At 44.3% G+C, this 16,173-nt stretch overlaps 1 protein-coding gene and 1 long non-coding RNA gene across 7 annotated transcripts in view; one reads left to right on the top strand and one right to left on the bottom strand.

Annotated features, from left to right (window-relative positions):
• The window catches only part of CARD19 (caspase recruitment domain family member 19), a 41,338-nt gene extending 38,961 nt beyond the window's left edge, over positions 1-2,377 (top strand). For 3 of the 6 annotated variants that reach the window (XM_067544158.1, XM_067544153.1, XM_067544159.1), the window contains one exon: positions 1,142-2,377. The gene's annotated coding sequence lies outside the window, so the exon portion shown is untranslated. Of the gene's footprint in view, positions 1-172; positions 240-277 lie in introns of those variants that run through there. The other 3 variants (XM_067544156.1, XM_067544154.1, XM_067544157.1) reach the window with 3 other exon arrangements.
• Positions 2,378-7,070: 4,693 nt separating this feature from the next.
• On the bottom strand, positions 7,071-14,806 carry LOC137150500 (uncharacterized). The gene is made up of 3 exons (XR_010918983.1): positions 14,264-14,806; positions 11,734-11,844; positions 7,071-7,525 (listed from the first exon to the last, which is right to left on the bottom strand). It is a non-coding gene; the product is annotated as an uncharacterized lncRNA (long non-coding RNA).
• Between the last annotated feature and the right edge of the window lie 1,367 nt (positions 14,807-16,173).

The raw sequence follows: 16,173 nt of genomic DNA, 5'->3' as shown, positions 1-16,173 counted from the left end.
TTAAGTACGGGAAAAGATTACCAGTAGAGGTTGCGGAATTCTTAAGAACAGGTTAGACCAACGTCCATCAGGGATGATCTACGTACACTTAATCCTGCCTCATCTTGGAGGGATGGACCAGATCAGTGGTTCTCAAATTTATTTGATTGCAGCCCCCCTTCTTTGTGTCTAGTAATTTACACCCCCCTGGGCACCTGTCCAGCAGCCACTGCTCTTTGACCGCTCAGCTGTGAATGTGCACAGTAAGTTTTTTTTTGTTTTTTTTTTTCCCCTAAAGCTACTCTTCCTTCCACCCCCAAGAATCCATTCTGTGCTGCCCTGTTTGAGAACCTCCAGAGCAAATGACCTCTTGAGGTCCCTTCCAGCCCTACATTTCTATCATTCTATGATGATTGTTTTACTGGACAGAAATATAGAAATTAGGTTTTGGATTACTCCATCTCTTTGGAGAGAGCCAAATCTCCCTTCAAACCCAGAATAAACAACCTGCCATTGATTACTCACACTGACATTTAGGCCCTCTTCTTGCAAGGATTTCTGCACGTGCTTAACCTTACACATATGGAAGTAGTCCCACTTGTGTCCATTTAAGCAGTATTAAGTGCTCACTGAAATAAGGCTTACTTTCTAAATTATGAAGGGTTACTACATTGTGAAAACTGAAAACTGTTCCTGTGTGTCTGCTAAAGATTTAATATAGTTCAGCCATATTTTCAGCATCTCCAACCTACTCAAAGTAAACTGACTATGCGCAGTGCTGTTTAGAGAGAAAAGAAATCTGCTGTCCCGCCTGCCTGAAAGTTACAGTAGCTTTGTGGAGTGTATGTGTGTGTGGGGGACATTGTTAAGCATATCTGTTAAATCACTGATTCACTGCAGTTACGCTTGCCAATGTCCCCCCCCCCCCACTCCACAATATTATGTTATTATTTACATCTTAAATTTATATTTACTTATATTTACATATATAAACAATATACAATATTATGTTATTTACATCTTATGATAAACACTCAAAACAAACAAACCTCTTCATTGTAATGGCGGAAGGCTTGTAGAGCATAGTTCTGCAGCATAGGGAGACTACCTGGTGTTCAGCTTGCTTGCCTCTGTAAAACAATACCTTTTCTGTTGCTTTTAGAGTTGTGTGGGTGCACCGAGGGGAAGGGAGGCAGATTTGCCCACCCCCCCCCAAAAGTGCGTGCAGTCCGATCCAAATGATTGCTGACACTCTGGTGAACTACTTCTTTTTTCTCTGGTTTCTGTCTTGCGTGGGCTATTTGATTTAGATCAAAACTGATTTGCCTCCGATTGCCTCACTTGTGATGTCAAACTTGTCCAGATTCAAAGAAAAGTGGTGTGCAATTGCCTGAACTGCAATCCTCTAAAATAAAGCAAGCTGGCAGACTGCATGTAAATTGTTAAACCAGGCCGACTAGTCCATCTGTATCCAAAAGGAATGGAAAACAAAATGACACCTCACATAACAGGTTTGCACAACTCCATTTGAAGGGAATCACTGCACTGTCTAAAGTGTGACTTGTCTGCAAGTGAGAACTGTATCAAAGGCATAATTCACTCAGGAATGTTACTGGGTTACCTTATAGATTTAGCTGGACTTCTCAAAGCCATGTTGGAGATTTGGCTACTCAATTCCCATTCTTTTCAATGGGACTTAACAGTTTTGAAAATTTCAGCTCTTGTATCATTTTTGTAGTACTGTATGTAAATATCACTCATGGCTGTGTTTTGGAGTTTCATGTACAGTAATAATAGCAAAATAATCCTAAAATATATTGTTAATCAGGAATCTTGCAATCTTAGATTTTTTTTATTGGGGAACTGTACATACAGACATTAGTTCAGGAAATTCATGGAATTCTTAAAAAGTCTGGCCAGTGTTACTGTTACTCTAAGAAATGCAAGCTATCTGGTATACTGCACGGGTTTGATAGTTTATAGTCAAACATCCTTGTTCATGTCGTCTCAAGATAACGTTTATAATGTATATGGTCATATGAGCTAAAGGAAAGTTGTTATAAAGCAAAACCATTAAACAAAGCTGTTAATCCAAATTAAATTTTAAGAATGTAGAGCCTCTATGTATTGAAAGGCATCTACTCTTGTGTTTTTTCATGTATTTTGTGCTTTGCATTGAAGTCAAGAAGTGCCCTACAGTGTATTATGTTGCCCCCTAGTGGCTGCTCCTTCCAGGGGTTATTTTATAGTTGCTGCTACACGAGGGTGAATGTTTTGACTGGGACAATTAGTTATCATAAGTTATTTTAATTTCATTGTTTTTGTTTCAAATGTATTACAATATTTCTTGTTAATCAGTTTACCAATCGTAAATTAAACATGAAATACTGCTTCAGAAGAGGGTCTCTCTTTGTTAAATACTGATGTTATGTGTCTTTGTTGGCTGATTCATTTTAAACCCTTTCACCCAGACTTAGAGTAAGTTAAAACCTGAAGGCTCAGGTATGAAAAACTCTTCCTTATGTAAAATAACTTCCTTAAAACAATGGTCTCAGGATTTGATTTAACCTTGCTAAAGAGGGTCAGAACAAGGTTTGGGCAACGCGTGGCCTGCCCCAGCATTTCACATATAGTGCTGAGGAGTGAACTGTCCGAAGTCTTTTAATGGGGTGTGTAAGGATCCACTGTTCCATCAGGTCCCACCAACACCAGTCAGCAGAGGACTGTCTGTGTGGCAGAAGAGTGCCATGATTCCACATCACCCACATGCTGGCCATGGGGGTACGTAAAATGGGGACGGCAGCTGCCACCCCCACTGCTCAAGGGAGAGAGGAGACGCCCCCGCTGCTTCCAGTAGAGAAAAAAAAAGAAGTCCCCAAATTTTTGCCTTGGCCTCTCTGGATGGAGGGAGGGGGAGCGCTCCTGCTATGCCAAGCAAGGAGAGGGACCACAGTGGATGGCTGGAGCCATTGGGGTGCAGGAGGGGTATGTCACAGTGTGCCTATGTCCCCTGATCACCTTGATAGACAGCTATCAGTGCCTTGCTTTAGCTGACTCGAATAATCACTTGTGTTGCAGGTATGTAATTTTATATACATCCTTGCTGAAATATAACTATTTAGATAAAGTATGTCTGAAAGCAGTATGTGACTGCAGGAGCTTTGCTTTCTTGGACTCTGAGTGACTCTGTTTGCAAACCTTAAGCGGGAGCAAACTGCTTAAAGATATTTCCTTGTTTTCCAAGCCATCCCCCGATCCCTGCTATTTTCTATCCCTTTTGGCGCCCTCCCTGCCTCTCCTCTGTGGGCTGACCGTCCTTCCATCCAGGGAGGTTTACGTGATCTTCGTGAATGAATGCGCCTTCATATTTTGAATGTTTGAAACTTTCATTCACTAACTTAAATCTAGCTGAAAAACTGCAAGTTGGCAAGGAGACGAGCAAGGAACTAGCAAATTCTTTCCTCGATCAACCCGTGTAGTCCTGTTTGATCTCAATGACTTGGTTCACAGGTTTAAATGAGTTCAGATGTGGTCCCACCACTTCATGTAACACCTGCCTGAGAAGTTTCGACCATCTGCCCAGGAATGTTTACCCATTAATTTCTCACACTATCCACTCCTGGGCAGGACCTCTCATTAGAGGTCATTACTCATCAATTTAATCCATTGAAGGAATGCTGGAGAATATGCGCCTTTAACCCAAACCCAAATTAAATCTGGCAGATTCCTTGAGGCCTGATCTGTCAGATCATTCCAAGCCTGGGGTAGTTGGAGTGAAAGGGTAATTCTGGTATCATTTTCGAAGAGGAGCTATGCACACCTTTAAATATGGAACTGAGCAGAAGGGTTCCCAAAGACCAGCAGTTCATCTGCTAAGAAAGTGCAGCTCCAAAGTTCAGAAGTGCTGCTGAACGATCAGGTCTCTTCACTATGTGCGTACTCAGCATTGTTTTACCCACTGTGCAAGCAAACGTTTGAAAAAGGCAGGCTGCCCATTTTGTTTGCATTAAATTAATGGGGGAGAAAAATACATCAAGGGCCATCTTTTCTAAAGGGTCTAACCCAGCCTCTAAACGCATGGGGCCAATCATGCATAGGCAGTCACTGCACCCTACCCTCCTCTCCCATCCCACACGTCCACTTTTAACTAGATAAGCAGTCTTTGCATGTGATATTTGTGGTGTTAGGTGAGCTGTGGCATTCATATGTTGTTTACCTCTGACCATGAGCAGCTGTAAATTTAGAAGCCATTTAAAAAAAACTCTGCCTTTCAATGTCTCTTTAAGTGTAAAATAAGCAAGGAAGTGTCTTCTAATGGTTAGAGCATGGGCCAAGGATCAAGGAGTGCTAGGTGCCATTTTCATTTCTCTCTCTCATTTTTCAAATGCTCCTAACTCTCATTAGCTCCCAAACACCTAGGTGATTTTGAAAATTTTATGCAGAAGCGCTTTGTGCCTCAGTTTCCCCATTTATAAAATGGGGCTAGCATTATCTGCCTAACAGGGAGGGTTGTATGGCTTGCTTGCTTGCTTGTTTTTTTTTTGTTTTTTGTTTTTTTTTTAAGTTCTTTGCAGTGCTGGATGAAAGGGGGTGTATAAACAAAAATAATTGTTAGTAGTTCAGTAGTAGTTAGTAGTTCAGTGCAGCAGGCGCAGAGAGAAACTTCCACCTACTGTGTTTCTTACTAAACAGGCGTGCTGTTTTCAGAGTCATTCTGTAATCTCATACATCCTCTGCCCTCCCCCGGGGGGCTTCTTTGCCCATCACGTTAGAAACAAGAATTCTCCCTTTCATGTTGCTAGAAGTAGTTCCCTTTTTTAGGAGAGAGGGCTGGCGGGGATGTGCCACAGCGCAGAAAGAGACAGTACCTATATTAATGCTGATGAAGCATATTGTAAATGTCTAAGCTACTTGGCAAATACAGCACAGGAATCTGTCATAGAGTCTGGTAGGGAGGGAGAAGGAGCAGTGCTGAACTGCGTCTTGATGAAGGTTGCCAAGATTTTTCAAGGATTTGGAGGTGGGAGGACACTAGAATTGCAGCTCAAAGACAAAGCCTATTAAAGCAGCCCTAGCCCAAAAGGCAAAAAGTCAATCAGCTTCATTCTTCCCCAGACAAAATCAGTAGTGCCAGCAGGCATGGCGAGGAGGAGTTCTGTAGCAGCAATGGCAGTTACTACGCTGACTCTAAAACCTGCAGACAAGCCTTCTGCAGTCTCTGGTTTGCAAGGGTTTGGCTGTAACATAGAAAGACATCTGGTGTGAGTAGAGAGGGGCTGGGGGGAAAAGATTGCTCATATAACGGGGTAGAGAAGATGCAGTGCAGGTTCTAACTTCATATAATACATATATATATTCATATAATACATAGCTACAGTAGTTCGGTCTTTAAGGCGACATAAAGTTTTTCTGCAGTCTTGATTACAAGATAGGTACTGCCTCATTTCCCAGCTGTTTTCTCTTCTGTGATCATGCCTCAAGGTGGCTACAAAACGATATGTTTCTGCATTGTTGTTTTTTTTTATTTCCCAGGGTAGGTAGCAAAATGTAAGCTAGTAAGAAAACAATAGCCAGGCACGCTACTGTTATCAGGACAGAGCCTCAGCTGGTGCAAATCAGTGTCACTCTTTGAATTCAATACACCAATTTACTCTGATTCTGGATCTGGCCCATCATCTGGAAAAGTACCATTTTTACTGTCTGAAAATTCAGCAACGCTCATGTACATCCTGAATCATCCAACCAATCTGTTTTGGATGCGGAACACTGCAAGCTGTGCATGTGAAAAAAGGACTCCTTAGATTTTGGTTTTGCGATATCTTTAATAACATTGTGTCTAGCAAAACTAATTCTAGCATAAGCTTTTGAGGCGCATTCCCTTTGATAGCTGATACCAATAGTAGTCAGGTGTGATCAGAGTAGGAGAATGTAATGCGCAGTAGCCTAGAGTGTGGAATAGGTGCTTAGTAAGTAGAAATAAACAGTTGTTGAACTGCACATGACTGGCAGGTAGTCTTCTCTGAGACTGTACCTTGGCTGTGAATGTTCATGGAGGCCCAGGTCCTCAAAAGAATTTAAATCCCTAACTTCCCTGGAAAGCAATGAGAGTGAGGGACCTAAATATATTTGAGGATCTGGACTTTAGGGGATTATATGGTACATTTCATCCATAGATCCCAGTGCTTTACAAAATGTGACTGGAAATAAAGGATTGGAAAATATGTCACAGTTAGAGACTCAGGGAGCTCAATCTATTTATCTTAACCAAGAAAAGGTTAAGGGGTGCCTTGATCGCATACCACGGCTGCGTCTACACTAAGAGCTAGGGGTGTAATTTCCAGGTCATGTGCACATATTTGCGCTAGCTTGACGAGAGGCGAAATAGTAGTGTAGCCTCAGTCCATGGGCAGTGGCAGTGGAGGCACAGCTAATCTCCGTCACTGGCAATTTTTAGTCAAGTTAGGATGTTTTTCTAAAAGAGCTGCTGTATTCCAACAGGAATCAAGTCAGGGCAGGCCTATGGCCTGTGTTATACAGAAGGTCAGACTAGATGAACACAGCAGTCCCTTCTGGCTCTATAGTCTAATAAATTAGTTTGGCAGTCTGCGTTTCAGAGCATCAGCACGCACTCAGAGGAGATAATCAGCCTTTATAGATATTCACTGAGTACAGTGCAGCCCCACTATGTACAGAGAGCTGCGATTAGGACCCAATCCAATTCTCACTGGGGAGGGAGGCGGTGGCAGGAGACAGCAAAACACACTAAGGTGTCGTTTGGGGTCAGGGAGAGAGGGACCTAGTGAAATAGAGTGGGCAGCCTCTGCTCCACCCAGAAAAGAAATCCTGACTTCTGCTATGTGAGGCATCTGCCGTGGCTGGGCCTGAAGAGGATGAAATGATGACTGAGGCCCCACGTCCTACAGATAAACTGGTAAGTGTTTATCTGGGATTTGTTTAGCTAAAGATATTTGGAGGCTGCTGCAAACGTTAACCCTCACTCTAAACTAAGCTACAGTACTGTGCGCAACTCAGATTTCCAGGGTGAGGGTTGGGGGGTTTGCGAGAGGCTGGCTGAGGTTCACATTATACGAATCATCCTGGAGCACTTGCTCCAGTGCGTTAGAACAGCTGTGGCAATAGACCTGAGGCTCTGGATAACCTGGATATTCTGCAGCACAAACTCTGGCTCGCTGTGTTTTCAAAGATGATCAGTGACACCTAGTGGATGTTTTGTACCATCTATCATCAATACTCGGTTTCTCCTGATCTGGCCAACGACCTCATTTCTGTGAAATATGACCTCATTTCTGTGGTGCCCTTACTTGCCACAAGAGAAAGGATACATAATTTCCAAACTGCTAAATGGAGCACTATGCATTAGTAACTAAAAGAGACTGACTTGCGTGTCTTCTCACACACTGCTTTGAGAGAATCTAGTTTAGCACATAGTAGCAGAGCTAGCAAGAGATCCATGCAGGGTGTCTGGGTCTTTTAATTGATACTCCTCTTCACTGCTCATTCCAGACAGCCAGATGTTGCTTTTGTCCTGAAGAGGTGGAGAAATAAAATACACATGCGGTTTTCAAATCTCAGCCTAGGGGATTTAGGCACACCATTCCCAATGAAAAGGGTGGAAGGTGTTATCTAACCTGCCCCCAGGCAGCTTTGAAAAAATCTCAGCCTTACTTTTTTTTTTCTCTCTAGAAAAGGATTGTGCTACTTTGGTACCCCCCACCTATTTTCTGCTGCAGTGACCTTTTTATTTGTGGGGCAAAGAGAGAGGTGGGCTGCAGCAACATAACGAAATCCTGCCCTCCAGGATCACATCACCAGGCACAGAGCCAGTCAGGAGAATTTTCGGAAGGGCTAGTGAGGTGATTTTTGGCTAGCCCCCAAACTTAACTGAATGTTTTACATGTAAAATAATGTGTATTGCAATGGGCGGGCTCCTTAGATCTGCCCCCTGCCTCCTGCTGCAAGAATCGAGTGCAGCTTTTTGTGGGGGGCGGGGCAGGAGGGGTTCTGCGTATAGCTGCACACATTTAAAATAAATACATAAAAACATCTTGGAAGGCCCCGCCTGGTCCCTGCCACTGGGAAGTGCTGTATTCATTTTGGTGAAATAAGCTTGTAGAATTCTCAGCAAACAAACTATGTAATGGTCAGAGCACTTCTTCGGCTGTGTTAGTAAGTATTATCCCCATTTTGCAATGGAGAAGCTAAGGAAAAAGGCTATGTGAGCTGACCAAGGCCAAGGAATCAACGTCAAAGCCGGGATTGAATTGCAGGGGTTAAAAGGCTGCCATAAAAAAGATGGAGAAAAGTTGTTCTCTTTTGCTACAGAAGGCAGGACAAGAGGCAATGGGTTCAAACTACAGTGTAGCAGATGTAGATTAACTCTCTAACTTCCTCACTGTAAGACCAGTAGGACAATGGAACGGACTGCCTAGGGTGGTTGTGGAAGCTCCTTTGCTGGAGGTTTTCAAAAGGAGACTGGATAGCATCTATCCTGGGTGGTTTAACCACAACAAAACCTGCATCTTGGCAGGGGATTAGACTAGATGACCCTTCCCGTCCCTTGTAACACTATGATTCTACGATTGCTTTATGCTTTGTCCCATGCCTACTTCGCTAGTCTAGATTGCTTCTCATGCTCTCCTCCTGGTGGCCAGAGCTCAAGGCTGCTGAATGGAAGGGAGCCTGGGTGCAAGAAGTGGCCAGCTGGCAACACCCACAAACTGAAACAGCATCTTATTGAAAACCTTGGGAGCACCGACTCCAAAGGGCAGCCCTAGGCAGTTGTATGGAGACCATCAGTAACCTGTGAGCTTTCGGGAGGGAAAAACCAGTGATTATTGTCTAGCCCAAGCAATCAGTTCACATCAGTTTAGGCTGTTTTCAAGGCTGGCCTTGCAAAGAGAAGGACTTTTAGGGCAAATACCCATATAAATAGAATCTCGTATGTATGTGTCTAGGCGGCTCCGGTCAGGTCTTGGTGTAAATCTGCAAGCCCCGGGCTAATAAGCTTCCCAGCTGCCACTGTATACCCACATTCCCAGACTTACCATCTTCCTGGAATTGCTGACTAAGCTAGTAAATCGCAAGCCATTATCCCAGTTCTTCCACCACAACTACGATTCTCTCTCCTCTTTGCTGCCCTTTTCCCACCACTGCCAGATCACCGGCTAAGAGAGGCAGCTACATCTCAGTCAACCAATGCCTTATGCGCTCATTGAGCCGCACAGTCCTGCCCCAGTTGATGTGCAGGATCCTTCTGCTTTTACAGCATGACCAGGCAGACTATTGCCTCTCTCTTTTCTTAGTGCTGGTCAGAACCTTTTCAACTAAATGTCTTTTCATTTAAAATATGCTGTTTCATGGAAGCAAAAATGTCTCACGGTGCGATAATGATTTTGACAACATTTTCAGTGGGAAGGTTGCTGAGCTCTTCAGTCATTTCCAGTGAGAGAACCGAAAACGTGCGCAATTTGCTCTAAAAACAACTGTTTCCCCACAATGCCGCTTCACAAAATGGCCAAAAGTTTTTCTTTTTGTTCAAACGCAGAACGAAAACAAAGGTGGGAACCTCAAACGTTCTCACAAAACAGAACTGTTGTTCTTCTGCCAGGTCTATTTAGCTATCTTACCTGACCTGATGAAGAGCTCTGTGTAGCTGGAGAACTTGTCTCTTCCACCAACAGAAGGTGGTCCATTAAAAGATCTTACCTCACCAGCTTGTTTCTGTCACGTCCTGGGATTAACATGGCTAAAACACTGTAAATATCTCAGGCATTACTCTGGTTCGCACCATTAGAGTATCTGAATGCCTCGCAATCTTTCAGCATACTTATCCTCACACCACCCCAGTGGGGTAGGGCAGTGCTGCTACCCTCATGTTACAGATGGGAAAGGGAGGCATAGAGCAGCTAAGACCTTGTCTACACTAGGATTTACTTTGGTATAATTTACGTTGTTCAGGGGTGTGAATAATCCCCTCCCCCCCCGAGTGATGTAAATTATACAGCCCTAAGCGCCAGTGTCATGGTCAGGAGAAACTCTCATGCCACCATAGCTACCGCCTCTTGTGGGAGGTGGAGTAATTAAGCCAATGGGAGAGCTCTCTCCCGTCAGCTTAAAGCATCTTCACCAGAAGTGCTAGGGTGGCATAGCTGCATCAGTGCAGCTGCGCCGCTGTAGCACTTCTAGTGTAGCTGTAGCGTAAGTGACTTGCCCACAGTCACACTGGAAATCTGTGAGCAAAAGATTCAAACACAGGCTTGGGTCTCCCAAGTCCAAGGCTATGCCCTACCCACTGGACAGTCCTTCCTCTCTTATTCCACATATGATTAATGGGCCCTGACTTGGGGGGGGGGGGTGTAACCCCTTTGAGGTTAGTGGGGTTGCACAGGGTGTCCTTGAGGGCATAATTTGTCCCATATCAGCCAGTGGGAGATTTATTGCCTGTAGCAAGAGGAATTTTGCTTAATGTTTGAGACAAAGTGGGAATTTTTCTTAATAATTTGTATGAACATTGTGTGTGCCTCAGTTTCCCCTATAGTGCTGCATGTTTAACTTGGTGGTTGGAAAAGGTGGTTTAAATCTTTGCAGAGGACCAGATGTGACTCCCGCCTAGCTGCCTGGGCCCAGACAATGGCCTGGACATTTTGTAACCTAGCAACTGATGACCCAGGGGGCCCACCCTCTGCAAGAAGCCAGCCAGCTGCGGCCAGCTGGAGGACCAAGAACTGAGGGGGATAGCCAGGTGACCTGTCTTGCCAGGGAAAATCAGACAAAGAACTGAGGAGGGGCCAGAGGTGGTTAGAACGTGGGCACTAGAAGCAAGAGTCACGCTTCTGGACTGGGGACAAAGAGGGGACTCAACAGAGAGGTCTGAATCCACCTGGACTCTCAGCAGACCCAGATGGACTAGGCTGTAACCTTCTATTCTCGGTGCTAGCTGAGGACTTTCTATGCCATGTTCCAGAGAGCTAATAAACACTGCATGAGAGCTTGGGGGCGCATCACTCCCTTTGGGTGTGCAGGCCTTCCCCAGGGGTCCAATTCGAGTGGACTCACTGAGGGCAGCTCACGGGGTGAGGCAGGCATGTTTGGACCCAGGAGACGGTATAGCCAAGGGGCTTACACCAGTGACCAAGTGTGACCCTAAGGGATTTATCGCTCTAAAGAATCCTCCCAGGGACTGTTCCAGAGCCACATAAGAGCACTGGCCCTGGGGATCCATGACATTGTTCCAGTCGGATACTGTAGTTGTGATGTCAGTACAAAGACTGTTCTGTTCTCCCACAGTTAGTCTCAGACACGCATTCCATCTCACCCTCATCTTTGTCTCAAATGCAAGCACGCCAGCTCACCTGCTCCAGCTAAATGCAAAATAGGCCCCACCAAGAACAGACACAGCTCAAGCATTAGCACCATGCATTGGGGGTGCCAAATGCTGCATGCATTACGCACAGACGTGCAGTGACCATTTTAAAGGGCGCACTGGCTTTCACTGATATTGAACAAGCCACTTAAATGCCCAGTGCCGAGGCCTTCACTCTGTGCCACGTGCTTTACCTCTGAACATCCAAGTCAGCCGGGCGTTGGTGGATTAAGAGACTTAAAGGGACTTAGTGTCTTGTGGAAAAGGAGCCATTCTTGTATTGCAGCTGAGTGCACAGGACTATACTTGCTTATGAGACATGAATGGAAGCATGGTTTTTGAGGCAGGTAACTGTACTTTTCCACACCCACCTTCCAAGCACTCTCCTTTAGACTGCAGATTTCCTTGAATCATGCGTTTTTCCATGGACCGGGTCTCTTGGCAATAGGGTGAAGCTAGTTTAGACTGGAACTTGCAGCAGTCTGGAGAGAGAATCAAGCAAGGGTTTCAGTTCTTTGGCAGGATGATACATTCCCTGACATGCCTGATGACTCATATTTCCTGACAGACTGTTTTTGCCTGATGAGAGGAAACTTACAAGGAACTTTTCACATCACACACTAATACACAATGCTGTCATATGACTCTTCTGTAACAGAGCGCCCCATCAGACTTTTGGTCACTAGGACTTTTCTAACCGATCTTCTTTTATAATCTTGGCTCTGTTGCTGAATTTTTACTCCTTGTGAGAGTGCTGGCTAAAGCCAGACAAAGCACACCCATGAGGTGTTTATATTTCTGACTAGATCTCTGGAAACACACCGCAGCCCTGAACTGCATCACTGGGCTAGTCCAGCACGGTGCCCCTGGGAAGAGACCAGCAACCATGCCCATTTGTGTTGCAGTGTCAGTCGATGGATAAATGGATAATACTAGACTGATCTCATTAAATCATTTCTGTTATGAAAATAATCCGGAGCTGAAAGGCAGCTTTCCTCCCTTCTGAGACAAATTGAGGATACGGAAGAGGAAGAAAGTTTGGGTCATTGCATGTTGTCTTCAGGAGTGATGCAAGGTGGAGTTTTTGTCATTTCTGGACACGGGGAGGGACGGATTAATAATTGGCTGTTTTTTTCTATAAAAGTACTTTATTTTCTGCCTTCCATTATTTACTACAGTACACTTTGTGAATGATTACATAATTAGCATTTTATCTATACACACACAGCCCTGGCCCTTTGAAATTCCAGGATGTGGCCCTCCCTGCACAACTAAGACCTATGGCTAGTCAGAAAAGGAGCAGCAAGCCTACATGTGCCCATTTGATATAGAGGCTCAAATACCAAGGTTTATATTCAGCTTTATTCATGGAAAAGCTCCCACAGAGACCCCACTGCGAGTTTGGCCCTGTGTAGGATCAGTTCAAACCCGGATCAGGAGCTCAGAGGTTGGTGCAGAGGTTGTAGTGCATTGGGGAATGTGCTCCTCCTCCTTCGAAAGAGCAGGTTTTTACACTGTAACATTTGCTATGAAAAATTCTTTCCTTCTGCTGCACGTGCCCCACAGCTCAGGACATTTACACACCCCTGGCTGACACACCAGTAAGCATCCAGTAGGGAACCATGCTGAGTGGACAGCAATGGGCCAGCCAGGTCTCCTCCCTCTGGAGGGAGGTTCATTTATGAAGATGTCTCCGGATATTTACATCAGGCTCAGGCCTATTTCATCAGTGGTGCCATGATCTACTCGATTCCCATTTTATTACCAATGGCAAGTGAACAATGAAATAGGCTAACGTGACATTGGCCTTCAGGGGAGCCATGCTGAGATAGTTTAAACAGGGCAAACTGCAACGAATGGGGCAGGCAAAGCCTTAACTACGGGTGGATTTTCCTCCATAAGATATACCAAGCCAGCATCAATGAGCTTCTGATGACCTCACTGGTCATTCAGTAGAGAAAAACCAGTTTCCTTAAAACTATCCAGCCCTTTGGCTAGCACCCAGACAGGCACATCAAATATGATGAGGATTACTGAAAATCTTTATCCAGCATAGGTAAAAAAGTTCTATCACTCCCCCAGGATCGGACACATTACCAAACAGGTCAATGAATAGTTCTGCTCTTACTTAAATACAGGCTTAAAGCCAATGCTTATTACCTAAACTAATATTTATGCAAAAAGGAAAGAGTAATGGTTAAAAGGTCAATATACATATACAGATGAAAATAAAGTTCTTAAATTGCAAAGTCTCTGAAATTACCCAAACAGCTTGCGCATCATCAGTTCTTGTTTAAAAGCTTCTTTATTAGAAATCCAGTCCAGAGAAATGAAGATTAAATAATCCATGCACAGAATTTGTTCAAATTCTCCCATGAGAATTAGCAGGGCGATTCTCGCTGGGATCCCTATCTTGCAATCCAAACTTTCCCTGACAAGCTTGGGCAGATCTGAGATAAAACGGTTCAGTTCACTAGAGTCTTTCATAGATCTGTGCAGCTGACCGATATCTTCTTGACAGTAGGTACCTCCTTGAACAATCAATAGGTGATTACTTGTGGCCCTGAAGTATTATCTCCTGTGTCCTGTATACACCGATAACTAGTTACATTAGAACACGGTAACTGGCCATTTACAACCATTCACAGGTATTTACTACTTCAAAGAAAAATAAACTTCAAAGAAAATAAAAACAATAGTATTGTTACATTCAAGATCCATCTAAATGTTAATATTCCCTTTTGACCTCCTAATCAAATAAAACAACAGCAATAGACAGGAAAGCAGTTTATCTACATTGCTAACTTCTAACAAGATATATGTAAACAACATCAAATAACAACCAACAATACACTTGCATATCAAAGCTCTAATCTGCTTATAAGGAATAACCCTCATTACCATTTCTATTTTCCATATTAGTTTTTAAAGGTCAGACGTGTGACATGCAACTTGCAAACTTGCTTAGTTTTTTCTGGTCCAGTGTTCCAGCTAACAAAAGCCACATTCTCTCGCTTTTACATATGGAAGGCTCAGCTCATCCTCCCACTGAGGGGGAAATCCCCAGAGGAAAAAAATGGACCTGGAAAATCCATGGGATTTATTATGCCCCATCTCATGCACATCTTTCCCTCAGCTGCGCAGGAATGATGGCCTTCAAAAGTGCCAGGTGAAAGGGTCCTGGGAAATGTGGGGCCAAAACCATGTAAATCCACACTTGTAGTCCTGCTGTGAAGTTTCTAGCATATCCCTTGCAGCGCAGCCAGTTCCCATTGGCTCTCCACTTACAGCTGCAGGCTCTGCTCTTTCATTTGCAAGAGCTTAATGCCCTGTTGGGGCTATTAACACTTTTCTGAGCAGCATTAACCTCTTTAGCAAGTTGCTGCTGAGTTTAACAAACTGTGCCTGAGGTGCTGCCATGCTGAGTGGCAGGTAAGCCAGGGTAGGAATTAAACCTCTGTGGGGCGAGATGGAAATCAAGGAACAGAGACTCACTCCAGTGTGTGAAGGACGAGGGGGGTGGTTGTGAAGCTGGAGCCTGTGATAAAGGCTCCCTGGCCCTCTTACTCATCAGCTGTTGCACCTGGAAGTGGTTAGCAGCGACCCTGCAATCAAGGGGTAGTATTGGTTGTGGGTGCCTGACAGCAAGATGGGTAAAACCCTGATACAAGAGGAGAAGGCTGAGGTCATCCAGATTCTGGAGAAAGGGGTGTGGCCCAAGCTGGGAAATGTACCTACTTGGGCCCCAGTTTGAGAGGGAAACATTAGTGTTGTGCTTTTGTTTGGACTTTCATTTCCCCTGAGGAGCAAGAACTTCTGGTTTGCCTGAAGTACAAAACTACCCAAGACCAGTGGGGAAACTGAGGCATGCATATCCTGACAGTGAGACAGAGTCTGCTGACCAGAGAAATGAAGGCATAGGTGTACCTGCCATTGGAGAGGTAAGTAGGTGCCTGACAAGGGCAAAGACAATGCAGTGCTGGGAGGGAGCAGTGGACGGGGGGAGGCTGCCCACTTTTAGTGTTGTTAACTTTAATCAAAAATAACCATCATGCCAGCTCTCCACTATCTCCCCCTATAAGGGCAGGGAAGTAGCCTGGGGCTCCTTTCGTAACAAGATTCTAGAGCTTCGCCAAGCTGACACCAATGCCACTTCCTAGTTACTGAAGTTTGCCCTCAGTGTAGTTTTTGAAATGACTCCCAAGCAGAACTGAGAAACAATGTTTGGTACAGAGGGCTGAGGTGTCTGTTTTGAATGTGTTTGGAGAAACTCCCCCTGTGCCCCTGCACTGGTATTCCTCTCCATCTTCTACCCTCGCTATAGAATAGCATTGTACTGTATACCTAGAAAAGAAAGCATTAAGGCAGGGCTTTTACTAATGCTAATAAGAAAGCTCTCCATAATCCTGGGGAGACAAAGCTTGTCATCTGCTGTCCTTAAACTGCGAATGCCCTGCTCAAGATCTGAGTACCCTGGAGTAATTCCTGATTACCTGTTCCTTTTCTGTGGTTAAAGTTATCTATGCAACTAGAGCAATTAACTGGCTATCAGTCAGGGATTATCATGCCACATGTTTATATAAATAGGAATACAGCTATCACAAAACAATTTTCTCTTGCTGTTGTAAACCAAGAGCTATAGATAACAGAGGACACTCAGCAAAAGGGTATAATTTAGAAGAGCTATGAAGTCTTGTCAGGTGTACAATTTCACTGTAAAGTGTCTCATTATGTAAGAAACTAACCTTTAAGGTTGGTGTTTTGAAAGGTGTCTAGACAGGGATTTTTCAAAGGAACTAATTCCCCTGAAG

This window comes from Emydura macquarii, unplaced genomic scaffold (assembly GCF_026122565.2).
Source record: "Emydura macquarii macquarii isolate MOO-44397 ecotype Brisbane River unplaced genomic scaffold, CSIRO-AGI_Emac_v2 contig_968, whole genome shotgun sequence".
Taxonomy (NCBI): domain Eukaryota; kingdom Metazoa; phylum Chordata; order Testudines; family Chelidae; genus Emydura; species Emydura macquarii.
This window is presented reverse-complemented; position numbering and strand designations above follow the sequence as displayed.